Genomic DNA, 18,849 nt, shown 5'->3' with positions numbered 1-18,849 from the left:
TGGTTCTGATGAAAGGTCACTGACCTGAAACATTAACTTTGCTTCTCTCTCCACAGATACTGCCAGACCTGCTGAGTATTTTTCATCACTTTTTGTTTTTATTTAAGAGAAGGAACCCAGCTCATAAACCAGTAGGGCCATGGTCGATGTGTTTCCAGCTTGGAAAATCTGGGCATGTCCAGGCAAATTGTTGGTATTCCAAAAAAAAACAGGAGGTGCTGCAGTCAAGCCAGGGTCCATAGCTATGCAAGTGTAAGCATGTGTTCCAACATAACTCAAGAACAAAGCACATGCCAGAACATTTTATAAAAAGGAAAAATTACTCCTTTTGTATCCCAGGCACCAGCAAATAGATGACCATCCTCAGGGATACTGGTTGTTTTCAAACCCTACTGACAGCCAAATTTACAGAATTTAAAGAAATGCCACTCAAAAGCAGAACAAATACCACAGTATTGGTAAAAGGGCTTACTGGCAAATGCTGTAAGGTTCCATTAGTTAAGGCTTACCTACAGAGTAAGTTGGTCATGGGGGTAGTCACAGTCGGGATCATTCCGAGCTTACCAATACAGGGGTCGACCTATTGCTGGGCAGGAAGCACTGTATTGTACCCAGTACAGTCCACGGAGACTGGAGAAACTGAAGGGAACAAACAAAAATCTGCACAGCTGCAGAGGGCTGCGGAAGTCTCAAAAATCCCACAGGGGGCGATAGGGCCAGTAAAGATTAAAGAGGCTAAAGGAGAGCCAGAGGAATTTATAAAGGCTAAGATAGAGCCAGTGAAATTTAAAGAGACCAAGACAGAGCCAGAAGAATTTAAAGGAGCAAAGTTTAAAGGAAAAGCACCAGAGATATGGGGCTGAAATTTTATTATTGCACCACGCATCGCAGCCTTTTGATATGGAAGCGGCGCCACTGAGCTCCTGTGATTTATTTATTTATTTGTTTTATTTTTTAGAGATACAGCACTGAAACAGGCCCTTCGGCCCACCGAGTCTGTGCCAAACATCAACCACCCATTTATACTAATCCTACACTAATTCCATATTCCTACCACATCCCCACCTGTCCCTATATTTTCCTACCACCTGCCTATACAAGGGGCAATTGCTAATGGCCAATTTACCCATCAACCTGCAAGTCTTTGGCATGTGGGAGGAAACCGGAGCACCCGGAGAAAACCCACGCAGACACAGGGAGAACTTGCAAACTCCACACAGGCAGTACCCGGAATTGAACCTGGGTCGCTGGAGCTGTGAGGCTGCGGTGCTAACCACTGTGCCACTGTGCTGCGCGGGGGCTCATTAACATAGCATCAACGCGCGGCCCCTTTCCCCCCCCCCGCAATATTGCAATATTATGTGGGGGGCGGAGTATCCAGCACCGTGATGGATGCTAACACAGCTGATGGTCATGTGCTGGGGCTGTATTTAAGGGGCAGCCAGCAAATCAGCTATGCCTGCACCTACAGAGGAGACAGAACCAAGCAGCAGTTCCACTGCAGAGATCGCTCCATTACTGCAAAGATAACTTTACCTGCATGGGGACAAAGAGGCGTGGCAGGGTGGCACCACTGTTCAGTGATGCCTCCCTGACTGCTCTCCTCCAGGCTGTGTGGGCAAGGTGGGAGGTCCTCTTCCCCAGCGATGGCAAAAAGAGGGCCTCCCGCTTGACCAAGGCAGCCTGGCTGGAGGTAACAGAGGAGGTCAGTAGCTGTGGGGCCATCCGCTGCGACTGGGTGCAGTGCTGGAAAAGGATGAACAACCTGCTAAGAAAGGCTAGAGTAATTGCCAATTCATATCAGAGCTCCACTCAAAATGTGTGTCCCCACACAGAGTGGCACATGTGTGACACTGCCATACAGAAGAAATGGAGGTTGGGCAGGGAGTAAAGAAGTGACATGAATGGTGTAATGTATAACAGAGCTTACCCTTGTCTGGTGCTCAGAGAATGGCACCTACATGAGTGGCTCACTCAGTAGTGCGCACCAAGCAACCCCACCTTTGTGGTCTGCACTGCTCTTTTGACATGTGTCGTGCTGTTGAAATGCCATCTGTAATATCTACCTCCTTGCTCCTTCAGGCGAAGAGGGCCCACAATTCAAGGGAAGCTACCTGCACCGGTGAAGGCACGCCAGAACTGCAAAGGCTCAGAGATGCTGAGGAGGAGGCCCTGGAGTTATCAGCAAACTAGTTGCTGCACTCATTTGGTCAATTGGACATTGGGGTCCATTGTGAACAAACTTCCAATTGATATGAACGATGATCAATGTGGAATTACAGTTCTGTGATGCAATGCTGTGCTAATTGTGAAATGTTCTACATCAGGACTGACAATGTCCTCTTCCCATTGTGTCTTCCAAGCTTTGCACCAACCCTGGCTGCACGGGTGGCCTCCCACAGCTCAGAGGAAGAGCTATCCTCCGAGGAAGCAGTGGCCCATGACACGAACGATCCTCCACCAGCGCAGATTCTGTCACTTCGGTGGGTATCCATTCGGCTTTAGAGTCTGGGTCACAATCTGGTGAGAGCACTGCACATGCACCCGAGCTGCTGACTGTGGCTGAGACAGCCGAGGCCACCGACCGTCAGAGGACTGTGAATGGCCAAGCCCATGCTGAGCCCCAGACTAATGGTGACCCTCTGATGTCACCCAAAGATGCCAGACCTGCTGTCTATTTCCAGCATTTCCTGTTTTTATTTCTGCACAATAATATCATTTTTTCAAAGACTTACAGAGAGAAAAATTCAAAAAAGCACATACCCATGAGTTTAAGGTAGAAGCTGAAATATAAAACAATGTTTAAACAAAATGCAATAATCTAGCCTGGGGTTTTATCCCGACGATGGGGGTCTCGATGTCCGGCTAAAGCGATGCTGAGATCCCCATGTCGTCTCTTTAGTGGGTGGCCTGCTGAATCAAGTGCCAATTAGACATATTAGTGGACAGCGGCAGGCCTTCCACAGGATCAAGGACCCTGGTGACATTAAGTCCCACCCTCAGAGCTGCCAGCCAATCAGAGGCTGGCAGCTCTCTAACTGAGCAGCACCACCACAGAGGTGGTGGCTGCTGTCGATTGAGAACTCACCTGAGGCCCAGGAGTGGAGCTGGATCAAAACTACAGGTAAGTCAGGGCGGGAGGGGTCTCACGGCGTGGGGGTCATGGGTGAAGGGGGGATCAGCAGTAAGGGCAGGGTGGTGATTCTCAGTGGGGCCCCTCCTTCCCAATGCCAGATCCCTCATACAAGCACTAATTGCCTTTTAATGAGGGATCCAACCTCATCCCTGGAGCCAGCAAGCAGCCCACACTGTTTTTCCTGCCGTGCTCCCCATGCAGCTCACCCACCACTCGGCTAATTGGAAGAGGACCATAACTGGGCATTGCCCAGGTAAGGGCTTTAATTAGCGGTGGGGCAGGAAGGCTGTTTACAGGCCATCCCCCCCACCCACTCCCCAGACTTCATTTCTGCAGAGGCGGGAAGCTGGCAGGGTACCCTCTGCCACCATCCCACCCAATTATATGCTCTCCCCGCCTCCAAACCTGCCTGGAGGGAGAGCTTAAAATTCCAACTCAGGTTAAAAAAATCTAGTAATTAATCATAATGGAGAAATTTAACAAAATTCTATTTTTTTCAGGACCAGATCAGGTCTTCAGCAGTAGTTATTACTCAGATTTCCATTAAAAACCTAGTTACACCTCATTGAACAAAGCTTAACTTTTCATGGAGTTTCTAACAGCGAGATGAGAGGGGAAAAGGGGAAGACCTCGCCAGATCAATCGATTTCACTGATTACTGGCTTGGGGTGGGATGGGGAGGGGGTATCCATAGTGCAACCTGTGCTGGAGCAGAGAATGACAAACGACAACTTCAGGATTTCCATGTTAATCTGCGCTTGTGAGAATTCTTGAACTTGCCGTCAGATTCAGAGGGGTAATGACGCTGAACACGGACAGACGATCATCAAAAACCCTGCAAGTTCTGGGTCATTATTATTGACAAATGTAACACAACTCTTTGCATAGAAAGAACAAAGAACCGTACAGCACAGGAACAGGCCATTCGGCCCTCCAAGCCTGCGCCGATCTTGATGCCTGCCTAAACTAAAACCTTCGGCACTTCCGGAGAGCTTGGAGCTCATTCCTTTTCTTTTCAATTTTAAACAATATGATCATGTTTTCAGTCACTCTGCAAAAATGGCTAATCCCTTTTCATAGCATTGTTTTGCACAACTGGTTAAAGAAAAATGCAAATCATTATAACCAAAATTAGCATTTAAGTATTCCAAGAATTACCTGGAAAGATTTTCAATTTATTCCATTGGAGAAACCTATTTCCTCCAGAAATGAAGATTCCAATGGCACCAGTTAATGGCATCCACCAAAATCACAGAACAAAGCTGGAATGATTTGGTTTAAAATTACACAGAATAACAGACAATGTTTCTGCTCCCCTGGGACTGGATTTTATTTGTGTGCCACGCTCCGCAGCGGCGCGCTTTGAACTCAGCGGCCTTCCAACACGGAGGTGCCACTGCACAGCCCCCCGCGATATTACGCACGGGGGCTGATTTAAATAGAGGGGGTGACTGCCGTGTCCCCTGCAACGGAACCGCGCCATTTTTAAAGAGCTTCAGGCCCTTCAGTAACATTTTAAAATTTAAAGGTCCCGATCTCCGGGAAATAAAAATAAATTTTAATTACAACTCTAAATCCCATCTTCCACCCCAACAAAGGAGTTCCAAAGGCGCAAAAAGGCCGTACGGCAGCTGTAAAATTGGCGTGGAATGGCCACCGTTTGCAGGTAAGTTAATTTAAATCTCATTATTGTTCATTTAAATATTTAGATGAAGGCCCCGGTGCCAAGTGGCAGGGGGGGGGTGCGGGGGGGTGGCTGCACCGAGGTGCCCCTGCCGCCGGTAATATGCAGCGGGCCCTACTCGACGTCAGGGGGGAGAGGTGCGGGGGGCGAGGTGGGCCTCTCCCCACGGAATTTTACTGGCACCCCTCCCACCCCGCTGCGACCCATGGTAAAATTCAGCCCTGATGTGTAACCAGACAATGTCACAACAAACAGATGGTAGTGCAACCAGCATAGAATTAAAAATTGGATCAGAAAGCTTACAATTTCATTGTGTATCAAAAAAGCAATTGGAATTACACTGTTATTTTTTCTGTACTCGTACTGAGTACGACTGATTTTCAGCAGAAGGTAACAGGAAGGGAAGGTATCATTGGGGGGAATTTTATGCTCTCTCCCGCTGTCAGTTTGGTGGTGGGGAGTTCCAGCGGTGGGGTCGTTGATCCCGTGGAAGGCCTGCCACTGAGCACTCGGTGCCTGATTGAGCCTTCTGGAGAAGAGGCGACGCGGGGTTCTCGGCGTGGCTTTTTCTGGATGTTGCGACCTCCATCGCCAGCATAAAATCCCAGCCCATAAGATCAGGAGACACTAACACTGAATAGATTGATCGGACACTGAAGGAACTACTGTTGTTGTTCAGAGCTACAATATTCTTACACAAAAGACATATTCATGTCAAAACCAATTCAGCATAAAAACTCTTATGAAACTATGATATTTAACTTAGTGTCCTTCATAGCTTTCAAAATATATCCCCCTTACCACTGAAGAAATGTACATGACTACAGAGTATTTTGACAATAAACTGAATATGTCACTGTAAATGTTTTTATTTTGATGGAGAAATGCTGCTACAGTGCTCCATCCCCCAGTTGCTGCACATTCTTCCATCTGCTGATGTGTTTCTGTCCCCAGTGATGAATAATTTCATGGAGAAACCCCCTCCATATTTTGTAGCATGATTGTGAAGGTTAAGAGATATCTGTGGAGTCAATGATAGCACGAAAAAGAAATTTTACAAGTACAGAAATGTATTACAGTCTAAGTGAGCGACATAAGAAAGACAACAGAAAAGGTTTGAAAGACAGAGGGACACTGAACAGTCTCTAACACGGTACTAATAACTGCTGTTGGAAGTTGTATTCTGCATGGATCAAGTGTATCATCTTTCAAAAATTAATCATACAATATTGTTACCGTTTACCTATATACAATTCCTTTATCAGTAACCTGCATTGAGGTTATGCAAAATAATTGTCAAGAAAGCTTTTTATTATTGCTATGAGTGATATCAAAACACAGAGGCCGCGAAATTCAATAAAGCCCTACCAGGCACATGAATTGCGATGCAAGATCAACCTACACTCATTGCTTTTGATGCAGACGGCACATAAACTTTCTGTTGCCTGCTCATTTCCATGATTGTAGCATACAGTCAGCGCTAAGCATGCTGTTGAATGGCTGCACACCTGAGAAGGGAGTGTAAAATCGTGAGAGGCTTGCATACATTTAAGATAGCCTGTATTACTTAAAGCAAACATGCACCTCTAAAAGAGGTGTATTTTGACTGGAACAAGTGCTGGAAGTCATTCTAGCACTGAGTTTCCCCTGACAAAGAGACAAGAATGGCACAGCATGCCAGAGAGTGCACTCCAAGTTTCTCTGATGCAGCAGTTGAGGCCTTAATGCAGCAGATGGACAAGAGGAGAGAGGTCCTCTATCCACGGAGGACCAGGAAGCCCCCCAGACAGACACTGCAAATGCAGTTGGAACAGATAGCCATCATAATCAATGCCAGCAGTCTAGCCCTGAGGACCTGGATACAGTGCCACAAGAAGTTCAATGACCTCACACGAGTGGTGAATGCATGTTCAAATGCCATATCCTTACAGCTGAACCACCAGCCTTAGACACTGCTCAATGCAACACCCCCCTTCAATTACCCACCAACAATCTCTATCTACCATGACTCATATCTCACATTCATAACTTCACTGCACCCTCACACACTTAGCACTGCTGCAAACCCCATAACCATATCTCACAGCTTGCACACACTGCAAGCAATTCAACTATGACATTCACATCAGCCAAACAGATTGCCCACATTCATGTACACACGTCCCTCTCTCTTGCAGGGCAAGGTGGTGTACAACCACAGTCAGCAGGAAGTAACCAGTGGGACAGGCAAAGCTGCATGTCCTCACGCCAATGAAAGAGATGGTGATCACCATCATTGAAGCTTCCATGACCCTGGCCAGTGGATGAGCTGAAACTATCGACGATGATGGTATGCACATACCTCCTTCTCACATTCCACTTCCCCCTCATCCCACATTCTCTTCTGATTTACAAGCTGCAGATAGTATAAGCATGCACTTCTTGCTTTCCCCTCCCCCACCCAGCACAACTCTACCCTTGTGCCTTTCGCTTTTCAGATACCCAAGAACTGGATTCTGGCCAGGCAGTAATGCAGAAGCAAGATGTGGAAGAGGAAGAAGAGACGGATGATGAAGAAACACAGACACTCGCTCTCACACCCACAACCACCAGCTCAGATACTGTCACTGTGTGTACTGCATGTGGAGAGACACCATGCACAGGGGGAAAGGATAGTGCAGGTGCTAGGTCGCACATGAGTTCTGCTCTGTAGGACTCAGATGAGGACTTTGATGGGGCAATATACAGAAAAGGCTGCTGCATACACACACAGAAATGTTTTGTGCGTTGGCAGGCCTGCCAGAAAGCCTGCAGTCACTGTCATGGAGTGTGGAGCAGTCCAGCACTAACTTTGCACATGTGTTTGTGTAGAGCTGGCAGCCCATCATTTCCAGCATGGCAGTGGTGGCCAACTCCATTAGAACAGTTTTGGACCCAACCATGATGCAGTGTCTAGTGGCCTATGTTTCAGTTTCCATTGTAGCATAAGCAGGAGCCCCCCCAATGTTTGAGTGTTGCAGTAAAAGCTCAGAATTAAGTCATGCAAGCTCAGTTTGCTGCCATGAATGCTCAGACTGCTGTTATTATGACTTCAGATAGCAGTATTCAAAGGGGCTTGCAAGGTCTCACAGCTGTCTAGCAATCTGTTGTCCAACAGATAACTAGGGTTGCAGAGGAATCACCTATGGAGTGTGGCTGTGGCGCTGCGGAGGACGAACCAGCTGTCCTCGCTCAGGATTTTACATCTTGGTGTGGATATATTGGCCTTTAGAGGGAGTGCAGAGGGAGTGGATTTACTAGAATGATACCTGGACCCCAAGGATTAAGCTATGGGGAGAGATTAAACAAACTAGTGTTGTATTCACTTGAATTCAGAAGGTAAAGGGATGGTTTTATTGAAGTTTTCAAGATATTAAGGGGAACAGATTGGGTAGATAGAGAGAAACTATTTCCGCTGGTTGAGGAGTCTAGGACTAGGGGGGCATAGTCTAAAGATTAAAGCCAGAACTTTCAGAAGTGAAATTAAGAAACACTTCTACACATGGTAAAAGTGTGGAACTGTGGGGTGTAGGCCAATCATCCAGGACTGAGATGAGGAGAAATTACTTCACTCAAAGGGTTGCGAATCTTTGGAATTCTCTACCCCAGAGGGTTGTGGATGCTCCATCATTGAATTCATTTAAGGCTGGGATAGACAGATTTTTGGTCTCGGAGGGAATGAAGAGATATGGGGAGCGGGCAGGGAAGTGGAATTGAAGCCCAAGATCAACCATGATCGTACTGAATGGCAGAGCACGCTCGATGGGCCATATGGTCTACTTCTGCTCCTATTTCTTGTGTTCTTGCGTTCTGCAGATGGCAATTGATGCTAGATCAATTGTTAATTTTAAAACTGAGATTAATAGAGTTTTGTTGACTAAAAGCATTAAGGGATATGGAGCAAAGGCAGGTATATGGAGTTAAATCACGGATCAGCCATGATCTCATCGAATGGTGCAACAGGCTCAAGGGGGAACAGAAGGAACTCCTAATGCTATGTTCCGAGGATGACAACACACATCCTCCCACTACTGCCACTGCAAGTGGCCTTGCCTTTCAGTCAGCCAACCCACACTACTGCTGCCAGGCTGAGGTGGTGCAGTCCAAAGTCAAGCTTTCTGGGCCAGAGTTGCTTGAGGTCATCCTGCAAGGCCATTTGCAGACTTCCCACTGAAAATCAGCAGCTTTCCACCAGCCATGCTGCAACCACTGGGGTTACACTATGTAACAGTACCAGGACAGGCAAAAGCACAGGGAAGACAGACACTAACAGCACTGTGGGTGTACCTACACCCCAAGAACTGCAGTGGTTTAAGAAGGCAGCTCACAACCACCTTCTCAAGGGCAATTAGGGATGGACAATAAATGCTGGTTTAGCCAGCGACACCCACATCCCATGAACATATAAAAAAAACTAAGGGAATGCAAGGGTGATTGGTTGACATTTGGATGGAATATTGGATCGGTTTGATTGATAAATTGGTTTGGAATGTTCGTTTTATGGTGGCTTTTACTTCAGCATTTTGGCAAGAGGATGCTGTGATGGTCAGTTGCAGAGGGAAGGGAAGTTTTGAGACTGCTGTTGAATGGGAAATTGGGGTTGTGTTCACTGGAACAGCAGTTGTATAATTTGATCACAGACTGCCCCACCAGCAAGGAATTGTGTTGGTTCCCTCCTCCTCCTCCTCAGCTGCTTGCTGTTTATCTGGTGGCAAGAGTTGTGCCCTCACGGTTGTGAGATTGTGCAGGATGCAGCAGACCACAATGAATCGTGACACATACTCTGGAGAGTACTGCAGAACAATCCAGGCAGTGGAAACATTGTTTAAGCACCCGAATGGTCTGCTCAATGACATTATGTGTGGCAGCATAGCTCTCATCATTTGCATGCTGCCCACGTTTGCGTGGGTTGTGCACCAGAGCTATGAGTCAGGTGGTCAGAAAATAGCTTGTTTCACTCCATAACCACCCTCTGGGTTCTGGTGGTGGCTCAAATGCTGATGGTACAGCAGATCAGTGCAGAGTTAAGGCATCATGACTACTGCCATGATACTGGGCATTGACCTGCATGTTGCACTGAGTTTGGCCACACACCAGCTGGACATTGAGAGAGTGGAACCCTTTCTGGTGTGGAACATCTCCAAATTTACATACAGTGCCCGCAAAGCAACATGTGTGCAATCAGTGGCACGCTGCACCAGCAGGAAGCTCACATGTTTGCTTCATTCAGGAAAGAGAGAATGCAATATATTCCCTCTCTATATACAGTGTCAGGATACAGCAGACGCCATTTTGGACCCAAAACCACACCCATAGCTCCAAACATATGGGCTATACACAATTAAATTTTGAAAACTGAATATTTAAATCCATTTTTTTAACAAAGAACTCTATCTAAATGGTTTGTGGATGTTAACACTTTTCTTGAAATCCAGATCTTCTGCCTAAAATTCTGCATCAGGTGATGCTGTACCAAGAAGGTGGCCAGTTTGCAATGTTGCAGCTTTTCAGCACCACTGAGTGCCAATGCTTCTCCTTCCCACTTTCTTGGAGACCTCTCTGTAAGTTCTCCTCCTGCTTCTTCAAGCTCAGTACATCTAAGAAACCCAAATCCAACTCTTTCTAGCCTCTTCTCACTTAATTCCTGTTCACCCAACTCTGTACGAGCTGATATTATCAATGATTCTTTCCTCAGACCCTATTTATTTTCCCAATGTCACCCCTCTTCTCCAAAGAGCCACCCTTTACCCTTCATCTTATCAATGATTACCTCATTTCCGACCACCCTTTCATCTACAAAATTCTCAAACATGTTTTTGTTTTTGAGTTCCTTGTCCAATTCTTCCATAATTCTCTGTTTGAATCCCATAATTCCAAGTTCTCACAACATCAAAACGGTCCTAACCAAAGTCACAAATGACATCCTCTGTGACAATCGTGATTTATCGCTCTTTGTTCTCTTTGTCCCCTCTGCAGCATTCAACACAGCTGACAATCCTCTAATGCCGCTCCTCCATCATCCAGCCATCTGGCTTCTATTGCAAACAAACAAGCATAGCCAGTACATCATCAACAATGGCGTCTCCTCCCCCTCTGGTACCATCCCCTCAAGGTTATCACCTTGGCCCATCTCTTCCTCACCTACATGCTGCCTCTCAGTGATATCACCCACAGGTAAAGAACCAATTTCCACATGTTTGCTGATAATGTCCAATGCTAGCTTGCCAGTAACTCCCTTGATGGATCAACTATCTCTGAGTTGAGACTACGAGGCTGAATTTTATAAGCTCACCACCGATATTTAGCGCAGGGGCTCATTTAAATGGAGGGGGCAGGGTGGCCGCCCCCGATGACACAGAGGGGGCGGCTGCTCCGTCCCCGGCAACGGCGTTCGGTGCCATCGCCGGTGCCATTTTTAAAGGGCTTCAAAGGAAATTTTATTTTAATTTTTAAAGGGATATTATTGTAGATGTGATTTAAAAATTTTAATAAAAGCTGGAGGCCCTTTCAACACCCCCACTCCAATGTTTTTTGAGGGTCACCGATCCTAAATAAACTTTATTGCCAACGGGAACTTACCCCCGCAACCTTGTTACCTTTGCCCTTCAAACCCTTCCCACCATCCCCACAGCCAATAAAAAGTGTTTTCACCACTCCCCACTCTCCAACCTGATACTTTCACTCCTCCTCCCTCCCCATCAGTGTCATGCCTCGGAACTCCAAACAGAGTGATGGGGTGGGAGGGGGGGGCCGCACCGAGGCTTCACTGCCGCCGGTAAAATGCGGCGTGGCCTTCTTGGCATCGGAGGTTGGAGCGGCCCTCTCCCAGAACAATTTTCTAGGCCTCCCCGCCACGATCCCCGACGTGGGAGGGCTCATAAAATTCAGCCCTACTTGTCCGACATCCAGTCTTGGATAAGTTGTAACTTCCTCCAGTTGAACATTGCAAAGACTAAAGCCACTATCTTCGACCCCTGCAACAAACTCCATTTGCTTGCCACTGAGACCTTCTGCCTCCCTGGCCATGATTTCAGGTTCAACCAAACCATTTATCACCTTGACATCCTGGTCAACAATGATTTTAGTTCAGACCGTGTATTCTCACTACCACAAAGACTGCTTACTTCCACCTCCATAACATTATTTCCTCCAGTACTACTTCTGCCCCTCTGCTGCTAAAACCCTTATATGTGCTTTTGTCACACCCAGACTCAATTACTCCAATGCTTTCCTAGTTGACCTTCCTTCAACTACCTTCTGTAAACTGCAACTTGTGAAAAGTCCCATTTGTCCACCTCCATTCTGGATCATCTGACACTGGCTCCCTATCCCCAAATGCAACAGTATAACATCTTTATCCTTGTTTAAAAATAACTCCATGGTTTTGGCCCATTCTATGTCTGAAATCTCCTCCAATCCTACATCCCCATCACACACTCTGCTCCTGTGACTGACTTTTTATGCAATGCCCCTCCCTTCATCTCTCCATTGGCAGCAGAGCCAGCAGCCTGGAACTAGCTCTCTAAATTTTCCACCTTTAAAAGCTGTCTCAAAATCCATTCCTTTCAACAAACTTCCCATCATGTCTCATCACCGCTCCATTTATATGTCAGCATCCATTCCTCATATGCCTATCTGTAAGGTGTTCTTTACATTAAGGCATTAAACAAATGCTTATCATAGCTGGTACTTTGTTATCATTGTGTCCTGGCCATCATCGAATCCTAAAGCAATATTAAGAAGAGATTAACAGGTCACTCATCTTATGCACTGTTTGTAGGATCTTGCTGTACACAAATTGGCTGTCATATTTACCTACATAACAGCTTTGAGTCTGTTTGAAACTGATTGCATGTGAAGCACTTTGGGGTAGCTATAGGACATGATAATTATCTATGTGTTCCTTAGGGCACGGTATCATTGCAGGCCTTTTCTTCCAATCATTGTTGCCAGTTTGTGCTTTCTTGTGGTCTTGTGTTCTGTACTGTAGGTGTGCTATTAAAGGCAAAACACACGATTGTAGATAACTAAATGGAAAGGAAATCCTGGAAGATATACTTTTTGTTAAAGGTATTCTCCAACATCTCTGCAAGTAAAGCATGGGCTGAATTTTACAGACACCTCCCCACCCGATGTCGGGGGTCATGGCAGGGGGTGGGGGCGGGGGCCGGGAGGAGGGGGGTGGAAAATGGCTCCGGGAGAGGGCCGCCACGCACCCTGATGCCATGAGGGCCCGGCCCGATATTGGCGGCGGTGGCGAGGCCTCGTGGCGGCCCACTACCACTTGGCGACGGGACCACCATTAACGTTTTGAAATAAATTTAAATTAATGAATTAATTACTTTTACGTTCCCGCTATCTGTCCCAGTGTGATATTCATGCTGCTGGCCGGCACTCCCACATTGTCGGATCCTCATCCGGGGAACCGAGGTGGAACACTGGTGGGGAGGGAGGGAGGAGGTAGGTTTCTCAGTGCTGTGAAGTGGGGGGGGGGGGGGGGGGGGAGCGGTGTCAAAGTAATATTATTGGTGGAGGGGATGGTGGGAAGGGTTATAGTTTAAAGTTTATGTACTTTGCGGGGAGAAGGTCAGGTGGACAAGGTAAGTATTTTGGGGGGGGAGAGGGCAAATAATTAATTTAATTGTTATTGGTAGGGTGGGAGAGGGACGGAATAAATGTATTAAATTTTTTTAATTAAATGTTCTTTTAAATATTTAAATTGAATGGTAGGGCTGATGCCATTGCCAGGGCCGGACAGCCCACCCCCTCCACGTCATTATTAAGCACAGCGGCTCTGCACCATTCGGCCCCCACGGGCGGGCCGCCATTGTTGCAGCGGGAGTATAAATTTCAGCCCCATATTTACTCAAGAAGTCCTTGATGTTTAAAATATTAAATTTCTGTCTGTTAGTGTCCAGCGAGCTCCATTCATTTTAATAGACACTGCAATATTGAACTACCTAATCTAAAGCTCCCAGGAAAACAGGCTGTCAGCAAAGTAAGATTTTTCTGGATAACAATAATCATAAGAAACAGGTTTGTCTGTTGAAAATCCCTTGTCCTTTTGCTGTTTCATTGTTTTGATTATAAACCTATTAATTGTAAAGTACACAAATGCTTAAAATGAGCCCTTTCTAAAGTCAAAAAATAATGGCCTGGATTTCACAGTCAGCAGCAAAGTGACAGCACTCACCATTGATCTTGAAGAAAGCGACCCACAAAGATCGAGTGATCTCTGTGGTGTGGATTTCCTCTTTCTTAATGTCAGTTTGAATCTGGCATCCAGAAACAGTGATGTCATCAAGCAGGGCAAGCAGCCAATTACATTGAAGTAAACTAATAGACAGCAAACCAGTAGCTGAATTTATCACTCTTAATGAAAATTTACAGAGAACAAAATAAATGATTGGGGCATAAACATGGGATTAAGATGGTAGTTGAAATAGCATAAACAAACTTAAAAAAAACTTTAAAAAAATGTTAATTTATTATTATAATGGAGAAATTTGACATTCCTCAAATATAAAACTAGTTTTTCAGGGACAGTGTTCAGTAATAATTATGAGCTTAGTACACCATTAAAAACCCAGGGCTGCATTTTATGCTTGCCGCTGAGATCGGCAGTGAGCTTCAAAAATGGCGTCGTGGAGCTGCTGTGATATTCGGCGTGGCGGTTCATTTAAATGGCCGGGGCAGACTGCCTCCCCCCCGCCCAATGATGTGGAGGGGGCGGGCGGTCCGCCCCTGGCAACAGCGCCAGGTGCCACTGTGCAGGTGCCAACGCCATTTTTAAAGAATTAATTGAATAAATCTGCTATTGCCTGATTTTCTATATTCTGCCCAACATATTCTACACATAATTTATTTGGTCTTGAAAATGCATTTCCCATTTAAAATAGTTAATACTTTGCTTTGAATCCCATTTGCTCCAATCCACCTTTCCACTGTCTTACTATCACCTTAAATACTCATTTCAGTTATCCCCAAGTGGCTCTGGCATGACTCCTTGTGATTAGCACTTTCTATTTCTTCACACATATAAATTCTGCTTTGTTTTAAGGCTATTTACAACCCTTTTTGAGCCATTGTGGTCCCAAAAAATGAAAAGATCAGGCTCCATGGTGGGAGGGGGTGCCGGCAGATGGTTCTGGCAGTGGTCCACCATGGAGGCCGATGCCGGGATGGCCCAGCCCAATCCTCCCAGCGGCAGCAAAGCTCCGTGGTAGCTCCCTGCACCCCCACCCCCGGCCGCTGCTGGGCGACGGGAACAGCATTTCAATATTTAAATGAATGACATGTATACATTTAAATAAACTTAACTGAAATCTTCCCGGCTCACCCCAATCTTCAGCGTGGCAGCCGGCACTCCCATACCTTCAATTCCCCGTCTGGGGAAAGCCGGCTTGACACTGGTGGGGAGGGGGGAGGTGTGAAGATTTTCAGTGCGGGGGGGGGGGGGGGGGTGGGGGGAACAGCGTCAAATAAATGTAATGGGTGTAGTGGATGGTGGAAAGGGGTGAACTTTAAAATTTTTGCAATCTGGGGGAGGAAGTTCAGATCTAAAAGGTGTGTTTTGCGGGGGGAGGGGGGAAGGGCAAATAGTTAATGTAATTGTTATTGGGGGGTGGGAAAGGGGCATTAGAAATTTACTTGATAAATTTTGGGGGGTTGTATCTTTAAAAATTTAAATATGCTGGCAAGGCTGGCTGCCCTTTAAAAATGGCACCAGCACCTGCGCACAGGCAGCTAACACCATTGCCGGCGACGGACAGCCCACCCCCTCCATGTGATTGAGGGGGGCGGGCTGCCCCAGCTATTTCAATAAGCCACCTCATGGAAGATCGTGGTGGGGTCTTAAAATCCAGCCCATTGTATGTGCAGTGATGGCATAAATTATGTGGACAGATTAAAATGGGACCTTTGTCTAGACAGCAAGATGGAAACCTATGAAAAAACATGATGCTTAATTATTTGAAGAATGCAAGAAAATTATAAGGGTATGTATAAGTTTTGATCTCTAGTTTTTACTTAGCAAACATTATCAATGTACTTAACCATAATTCTAATATGCATGTTTTCAAAATTCATTTTGCTCAATTTTCGTTGTTGTTTTGTTCTCTTGTGGTGTTTAATGATTTGTAATTGCTGTGTTCAAAAAATGGATTAAAATGAAGATTTGGGCTGCTGCACAGTATTACTTTATTTTTAATGCTTATAGCATAAACGAGAACGATAGTTAAATACAAACAGCTTCGTTCAATACGATCGAAATCCTGGAACTCCCTTCCTAACAGCACTCTGGGTGTACCTACACCCCAAGGACTGCAGTGGTTCAAGAAGGCAGCTCACCACCACTTTCTCAAGGGCAATTAAGAGTGGCAACAAATGCTGGCCTAGCCAGCGACGTCCACATCTCATGAAAGAATAAAAAAAAGACCACTCTGCATGCAGCATTTCATTCTCGTTGGTTTGCATTCCTGAAGGTTCTGAGATAATTATGCAACATATTTTTCAATGCACAGACAGGAACACCAATAAAGGGCGCAGTTGGACCATTTAATTGGCCTGGTCTGTTTACTTTCATCTAATTTACAATTTCACTGGCAGTAAATCTTCCAGAGGAGACATAACTTTCTGTGAGGATTTTTATTTTAATTGGCATATTTAAAACTATGTGAGATTTTATTTTGAACTGGGTGCTGATTTTGACTTTTACTCGTTGCTCATACTATTTAATGCACAAAACTGATTGAAAATGTCAATGTCTCATAAATTCTCGTGTTATGTGTTAAACCTTCCACCTTCTACATTAATTAAACTCAGATTTCATATCTTATTTAGCAGTCAGTTCAATCATCGAGCAGAAATGCCTAAATTACTATTTCAGTTCCCAATTGATGAAGCATAACTTTTATACAATACACTGAATTTAGTCGTGACCTTATGAATTATACAGCATGAGCTGAGCCCACTATGTTGATAATCATTTTCAGCAAATTTAAAATTGTAATCTGAGTGTATTAAATCTATGATTTATCATTTCCCTACACAGTTTAGAAATATACTAAAACATTGACCAGGTACAGAAATATATAAGATTGAATGTTCCTGAGAGATCCCCTAGATAATGGCAGAGTTACCTATTTTGGCTGTGAAATACAGTAAAGAAATCCAAAGACAGGTAAGACACAGACTTTGTTGAAAGAGTGAGCAAGGTATTTTACATGAATGTACTCATGTATTTAGGAATGAGATTGCACATTTTGACTTCAAATCATTGGTGTCCAGTTTACATCTTAGAAAGTTTATCTGATTCAAAACTAGACTGCTGGTGGCTAAATGTCCAACATAAATGTAATTCAAACATTTTTGAGCTTTATATTCTTGAAAAAAATATATATTCGTTCACACACACACACACACATACACCCCTTGCATTTCTGAACTATTCCAATTATATGTGAATATATAAGTACCAGTTTGGAACAGCTCTTATGGCCATGTTGTAATTTAAAAAGTGGGAAATAGAGATGGAACAAAGGGTAATTACCACAATATACGAAAAGCTACTGTTTTATGTGAAAACTACAACATAGTTCTAATTGGCACCTGATGGAGAACCTATTTGTTCTTTTAAAAGATTACACAGTTCATACTTCACACTCCACTATCACCAGCTCCTGCTCAGGCAAATCATATTTTAGCAAAGACAGCATTTATTTTGCTACACCCTGGTGAATGCTCATACTGGACAAAAAACAGTAAAATATTTCCAAGAGCATTAACATGTTCTGACATAACATATCTAAATTTCAGTAACAGTAAATGCAGGGTTGTGTAGGATATCAGTAACAGCCCTGAATGCTAACATCACGTATCTATGTTAGTGTACAAACGTGTATGTTTTTCTCAGTTCTAACATTTGAAGTTCTGCTACATGATTAGTAAATAAAAATTGTCCAAAATGAAGAAATACTGTTTGACACAGACTTACATGTTTACGTTACAGAGGGCAGTGCCTCACAATGCTGCTGGTTATATTACAGGCTGGATTTTATTATCCCACCACCGAGAGCAGAGGCAGCTGCGCATAATGGCAGCGGTCCGGCCTGTGAGGTTAGCAGCCACCCTCCCCCCGCTATCACATGGCGAGGGAGGGGGGCATTGGCAACGTTAACGGTATCTCCTGATGTTGGATTGCAGAGTTCCACCCTCCCCCCCACAACAGCATCCACTTGCAGTGTTCCCTCCTTCCCTCACATCTGCAGATTGAGCTCAGCGACAATGCCAATGTAGAAAAAAAAATCCATAAGATAACAACGGATAACTTACCTAACCTTTGCAGGCACCGATGACTCTTGCCTCGCTGGCGCCAGTTTTTCAAAGACGGTAACGTGAAGGCATGTGAGTGCTGCACGTTATGCATAAGATTGCGAACGCCTGGTAGGATCACAGTAATCTAGATACAATTTCATTCAAAACAGTATGTAACAGATTTAAATTACGATTCTGTCCTGTTGCGGGGGAGGTGACGCCACGGAACTTCGCCGCCTCCGAGAAAATCGGAAAGCGACATTACAGCTTTGGGTTCCGTGGCAGGCGACTCCATGCCGATTCTCCCCCCTCACCCACCCCACCAAAATCCCGCCTTCTAAGGGAGCATAAAACCCAGTCCATAGTTTTTATTTGGAATAATAGCAGCTTGTCTAAATGCTAACTCTGCAGTTGGAAGTCATTTGGAAACACATAAAACATTTTCTTCTCTACAACTGGGGATCCGAAGTTCAAGCTGTTTAATATAGCTGACATGCTCGCTCTGGTACCACAGCTCAGATGTCATATTTCCGTTTTAGAATACAAAAGAAAGTCCTTATTCTTAACTACTAATTTCAGTCTATTTGGTGACTATACACACTAAATTCGATAAATAAGTTATGAGATTGTAACTTGACACTGTAATTTGACTTTTTTCAAATTTATACAATTTCTGTTGTGTTTGCCTACAGAAATC

General features: G+C 45.0%; 1 protein-coding gene and 1 long non-coding RNA gene across 4 annotated transcripts in view; both read right to left on the bottom strand.

The window, feature by feature from the left end:
* The window catches only part of schip1 (schwannomin interacting protein 1), a 763,480-nt gene that overhangs the window by 443,960 nt on the left and 300,671 nt on the right, over positions 1-18,849 (bottom strand). The window lies entirely within an intron of this gene.
* The window catches only part of LOC137375263 (uncharacterized), a 94,569-nt gene that overhangs the window by 54,184 nt on the left and 21,536 nt on the right, over positions 1-18,849 (bottom strand). The window lies entirely within an intron of this gene.

This window comes from Heterodontus francisci, chromosome 11 (genome assembly GCF_036365525.1).
Source record: "Heterodontus francisci isolate sHetFra1 chromosome 11, sHetFra1.hap1, whole genome shotgun sequence".
NCBI classification, from domain to species: domain Eukaryota; kingdom Metazoa; phylum Chordata; class Chondrichthyes; order Heterodontiformes; family Heterodontidae; genus Heterodontus; species Heterodontus francisci.
Note: the sequence above shows the minus strand (reverse complement) of the source record. Positions and strands in the feature narration are given on the sequence as shown.